Consider the following 6,659-nt stretch of genomic DNA (forward strand, 5'->3'; position numbering starts at 1 on the left):
GTGTGGGGAACACTGAATGATTCATGCGGTAACAACCTCTGGCCCCTTTGAGGAGATTTTGGGATGGCTGCCAATGCTACCTGTCTATGACCAGCATCCTGGACCCTCTAAAGCAGGCTTTAAATCTGGGCATGATACAGAGGGAGTATTGCTCTTTCGAATAATGCGCAAATATGTAAGTGGATGTGACATGTATGGATTTTTATAGGGAAAAAAAAAAACTTTCCAAAATCAGGTTGCAATTACCAATGAGTTATACCTCCCAGAAATAATTCCTAAAATATAAATACCAGGCCCTGTTTCCCTTATTAATAGCAGTCTGAGTTAATGAGAGAACAACTTCCAGAAGTTCCTGTAGAGCAGTGCAAAGCTAAGCATCTTAGCTACGACATTCAACAAATCAGTGTTTTGCAACTAACTCTTCTTTGCCAAATCAGAGAACAAATCCTTTCCTATTTCAGACCCAGGATAACTCCACCTATTGCATAAAGCACAAGGAGGGCAGAAGATGGCAGAAAACCTCCAGAGCTAGCATGGATTTGATGCCCGGCTGTTTTAGACCTAGAAGAAGAACAAAAAAAGAAGATAAACTGACTGCACTGAGCTTGGCTTTTGCTATGGTAAGGATAGTTACTGGTTGATTTTACTATGGCCTTGACATCTACCTTTGGAGCCCTGGCATATGCATGGCACAACCAGGGCAGACATGGTAGACTTACCTTCAGGACAGCCTATATAATTTTGCATTTCAGGAATGCTACCCCTAGCACTGTAGCACATATTCCATGCACAGCAAGGTGTCGTGGTTTAGTGCCAGCCAGCAACTCAGCACCATGCAACCGCTCGCTCGCCCAACCCTCCTCAGGTGGGATGGGGAAAAGAATTAGAAAAAAACCCTCATGCATTGAGATAAAAATTGTTTAATTGGGCAGCAAAGAAAGAGGAGGTAATATTAGTATTAATGCCAATGTTAATGTAAATATTAACATTAATATTAATGGCATATACAAAAACCAAGTTATGCACAATGCAACAATTGCTCACCGCCCAGTGATCAACGGCCTGTCCCCAAGCAGTGATTCCTGCCCCCCGGCCAACTCCAGCTTCTATACTGGGCACAACGTTACATGGTAGGGAATATCCCTTTGGCCAGGCTGGGTCAGCTGTCCCGGCTGTGCCCCCTCCCAGCTTCTCATGCACCTCCTCACTGGCAGAGCGTGGGGAGCTGAAAAGTCCTTGACTTAGAGTATAAGCACTACAACTACTTAGTTGTAACAACTAAAACCATCAGTGTGTTACCAACATTATTCTCATACTAAATCCAAAAAACCCAGCACTATCCCAGCTATACCAGGAAGAAGAGTAACTCTATCCCAGATGAAACCAGGACACCGGGGCTGTAATCTCTACTACATTTCAGTGATTAATGGCCTCGTAATGGACAAGTTTTCTACAGAATGTTGCAATCTCCCTACAAATTTGGCCTTGTCTGCTGTTTACTGGCAGGCTGTAGGAATACTGAAAGATCAGTGTTGCCCAAAGCACTGGGTGCAGTCCCAGGTACAGAGGCGAAGGCGTAGGAAGCGGCCGGGCAGCGCTGCGTGCAGCCAGGCTGGGCTGGACCAGGCAGCTGCAGTCACTGGGGGTACGGCAAGGGCACCTAAAGGGTGCTGCTCCCATGGCAGGGGGCAAAGGAAAACATCAGGAAACCCTACCATAGGCAACATCACTCGACAAGTGGAACGAGATATTTTAAAGACAGATCGGCCTTTAAAAATGCCTAATCTCAGTCCTGATTTTGAAGCATTCCTGCGGGAAGTATTTGCACATACACACATGCCACCAATAAGCCAAGCAACTCACGCCTTTATGGTTCATTTTTAAACTCGGTGCAGCCTGTGGAGCATGAGTCACACAGCCCCTTCTTACGCAAAAAGCCAAAGAGCTACAGAGAGAAGAGTGAGAATGAAATTCCTATGGTTTTAACAACATTTACTCATAGAAGGAAAAATGGGGATCCCCTTGTTTATGCACAGTGTCATGTAAGATTACAGGGCTATTTAAGCAATAAGCTAGTACAAAAAAGAAAGGGTCTCAGCATCTGACTTCAGAAGACATCACTATGTTCATTACTGAAGCAACAGAAAAAATTAGCAATCATCTAGTGAAAGAATCTTATCCGCTACTTCTGAGTTTATCCATTAAACACTGCTATCCCATATAGAGTAAATAACTGCCAGGAAATCTACTGCACATACTTCAATATTCTGGTATTTTTAAAACACACAGCCCTTTTCATGCACGAATGTCCCTTAACGTGTCTGCCGGAGTTTCTGTGCTTTGCACGGACTAGCAAGAAGGGATGTTGGATGATGCTTGCATTATGCTCTTAAGTTCTACCAGATTTCAGTAATAATTCTGATCAACCAGTGCATTCCAGACTTTATTGCCCATCTTTCCTTTTCCATCTCTTCCATCAACCAACTTGTTAATCAGAAAATAGGAAGAAAATGTGTGTGCAATGGATAGCACAGCCCTCCAATGAGACAGAAGTGGACAAATAATATAATAGTTGAGAGTATCAAGCAAAAATGTTAACATTAACTAGATTTACTTTTCACTCTATTTAAATACAAAAATTTAAAGTAAGAAGTTTCTGTATTTTAGTCTCAGCCAATTTTAGGCCACACTGAATGTTAAATAAACTATTATTTAATCAAATACAGGCATATTAGTCTCACTCCTGCTGACAACTTCAATTAGAATATTTTTGCTTCGTACAAAAAAAAAAAAGAAAAAAGAAAAAGCTCATGATCTTTAAACTACTATGGCTTCTGCACAACATCTGGTTACAATTTTTTATATATTCAACCATCAAACTTCTATCTCCACAAAACAGTTTACTCAAGATTTGTTTTAATTATCCTGCATTGCAAGCTTCATATGGCTTTGAAAAGGGGGTGAAAGGATCGCTCACGACGCAGACAGATGCAAAATGAAAAGGACTGTACATTGAAAGATGCTTTTGAAACAATTTTTTAAAATGAAAAAGTCCTTTCTATCATTGCCAGGAAACAAGTGCTACTTTAACTGTTTCATTACACAATATCTCTTGGCTTGTTCATTAGCAATTTTAATGGTTTTTTCGTTGGATTCTAGGATTAAGGCGATCTTTATAAGCACTTTCATTGGAGCCATACAAGATGCAAATACGTATTTTCTCTTTTTCTCGCCAATGCCACAGTGGGAACACTATTTCTAAAAGTGCTAGTTTAAAACAGAAAACATAGCGAAGAAAGCATCTGAATGTGATAAAGTAGAAATAAAAATGAATTTTATAGCAGCACAGAAAAGCCTTGCTCATACAAAGAAAAAAAAGTTGTACTGAATTTAAAACATGGGAGAGATCTAATTTATTTTCATAAGCCTATTCACCTGTGTAAAGTTAAGCACATCCATAAGCTTTTGCAAGATTGGACCTAAGACAAAAATTAAGAAAATGCCTGGGGTTCTGGTTTTATTAAATGTTAGAGCCTCAGTCAGCCAAAGGGACATAACTGTATTTTTCTTAAACGAGTCTTGGGGTGCTACACCAAACCAATGAGTCATCGCTACAGATAGAAACTGTTTGTCTTGACATGGTGGAATCATTGTAAACTTTGGAGGATATGAAACTTCATATTCATTTATTTGCATTACATATATATGGATTAAGGCGAAAGCATTATGGTAAGTTATTATTTATTTTATGAGGTAACTGCTTTGAAATCCAGTAAACTAAACTCCTTTTTCCTGTTTCCAGTCAGCATGCATCATTCTAAGATAGGATATTCAAGGCACCTTTGTTTTTTTTTCTGGAGGTTTCTTCTGATGCAAATCATGGATTAGCTCAGACATGGAGTGTCAACTTTTAAGGTTTTTTTTTTCTTTAAAGATGCTCCAAAGTAGCCAGCAAAAGCTGCAAAAACACAACTTATAACCATGGTTGACTTATAAACAGTTGAGCTTCACTGGCTCCGATTCCCAGACAGAAACTCTCTTGAGTTTGGTACTGGAGCAATACGTGCGGCTTTTTTAAAACTTATTTTTAATGAGGAAACTCCATTTGTGTATTAGAGAGGGCTTGAAGAGATTATTTTATTTTGGTTCTGTGAGATATTCTGGTATTAAACCCATGATACAGTCACGACTCTGAATTAGTGACCACCAGCCACCACTGGGTCAACACATTCATAAAAAAAAACACCAACACTTTTCAATCCACGGCCAACCATACCACTATGAGTCGAACCCCTGGAGCCTACTTAATTAGTCAGGAGGACCTCCTCTGAGCGGGCTGTCTCACCAAACTCTGGGCACCACCTCCACTGGGACCGCAAGAACTGCCGAAACAGTTCCCCTCCGCTACAGTAATATTTGACACTTTGCTTGCAACCAGAAACAGGAAAATACGGAAGAACTCAAAAATCTAACATCATGCAAACTGCTGATAAAAAGTCACTGTTTGTCACAAAGCCTTAGTTGTCACAGAGGATGATGATGGAGACGAAGCTTTATTTTATCTGAACCAGCCTTTCCTCCTCAGGTTCAAAATCTCGCGGTAACACCAAAGACTGCCTGTTCCCCCACGGTTACAGTTCCCATCTCAGCATATCAGCAAAAAGGACCTGCTGGGCTCATGCCGATTAGAGCGAGGAAACTTGAATTGCCACTGTCCTCACTGACACAGGCTGTGAACAAAGGGCTTCAGTGTTCACTGCCATCTTTTATTTCAGGTGTGAGGAGCACGAACGAGACTCAGAACAAAAGGAAGCCATCGGTGGAGTCTTTGCCTGCCCACCCCCCGCACACGAGCCCCGTTACCAATCCCAAGGTACATTTGTAGCGTGGTGGGAATTCAGACACCCGATTTTGATTAATGTTAATGCAAGTCGTGTGGCCAAATCCCTGAACACTACTTGGAGAGTTTATTCTAAAATCGAAATATAATTAAGGTTGCAACACAAAACCAAATAAGGCAAGGAAATGACACTTCATTAGTAACCTATTCGTTATGAGCACCACAGCTTACCTGTTGCAACAATGTGGTACTATAATAAAATGTTTTAAGTGTTTATATACCACCATTGTCAACTGGCTAGGAAACTATGGTAAAGACATCCAGACACACTAAGAAAAAAAAAAAAGTTAGCTTCTGCAACTAAATAAATTACTTCTTTAGATTATTTAATTGGAGTATTGAATCAGATAACTTTGAGTCCTTTTCCCAGCGACACTTGGAGACCGGCACATTTGTTCTCTTTGTAAATTTATACTAATGAGTCGTTGTGCATAATACAGCAGACTGTAAATAGGGGAGAAGAGGAGCTGAAGGGAGTAAGAATGCATACGAGGAGTTTCTGTTTAGTCAAGCTGATAGGTAACAGACAAATGACCTAAAGATTGTTGTCAGTTGTGCCTTTTGCATAAAGCTATATTCCAGATCTTTATAAATGTGAATACCGAACGTGAAGTCCACAGTGAGAAAGGGTATGACACATGGGAAGAGGTCCTGTGTCCCTGGCACTGCTTTTGCTCATGACTAGAAGTGGCATTTCGGTGGTCACTCCCTTATTCAGCAGAAAACTGACAAGCCAGGTTTGGTGGTGGTTGTTGTTGTTGTTGTTTTTATTATTATTATTAATGTGGACTGTGGGCTAAGGTTTTTCATCTTCTCCATCATGCAAAAGCCCATGGCAAGTGGAGTTCTCTAAACTCTCTCATAGAGGCAACAGTAGCCTTTTTACTAAAGATCAGTAGAAGCTGTTTAAGAAGCTGTGGACTATAATCTGCAATAAACTACTTTTCCTATCTTTGTAGTGTAGAAAAAAGTGGTTTTGTGTGTGTACATGCGTGCGTGAAGGACAGAGGGGAAAGAGGAAGAGGGTGCAGATAGCAGCGAGGCGGCTGTGCTTGACAGAACAAGGAGATCTTAGAGTAGCAAGTGGGCAATGGGTCTATCTGAGATGGAGCAACTTCCCATATAATCACTAAAAGCAAATGAGATTAAAGACACAAAATAAAATTAAGTCCTTCAAGTAAGATTTAGGATGATTATTGTAGACCTCAGGTATTTTGTACTGGCATTCTGGACATGTGTAAAGTTGTTGCTAGCAGTAAATTCAAAGCTCTGAACACACATATTGCAAAACAAAATCTGAGGAAAAGAACTGGTGCTTAATGGAAAAATATCTGGGCAATAAATGTTGATCATTACACATCTATTCGCCATACTCCTTGGCATATTTCTAGCAAGTTCAGAAGAGAGGATTGCATGCTACTAAGATAAATTTGACTTCCAGTACGTAAGCTGACTTTATAAGCACATTTGGTAGGCTAATATGAAATGTACAAGTTCACTAAACCGACCTAAATTATGAAGTATTTTTTCTTTTGACAAGTCATTGAGCATGTCTTATATAGTTACTTTTCTTCTTTAATGTTATATTCTCTTTAAAAGGGGATTAGAGGTATACTGTCTTTTGACTCAATGCAAGAAGCAGGACTGTGCAGAGAGCTCAGAGGATGTCATTTTTTCCCTCTAACATAAAAAGATGTGTGAAGTTACTTTGGCTCTTCAAAACGGCCTAGTAATTGAGCCTGGTTATGGTCTCATTAAT

The sequence above is a fragment of the Phaethon lepturus genome, unplaced genomic scaffold (genome assembly GCF_000687285.1).
Source record: "Phaethon lepturus isolate BGI_N335 unplaced genomic scaffold, ASM68728v1 scaffold1985, whole genome shotgun sequence".
Lineage (NCBI taxonomy): Eukaryota > Metazoa > Chordata > Aves > Phaethontiformes > Phaethontidae > Phaethon > Phaethon lepturus.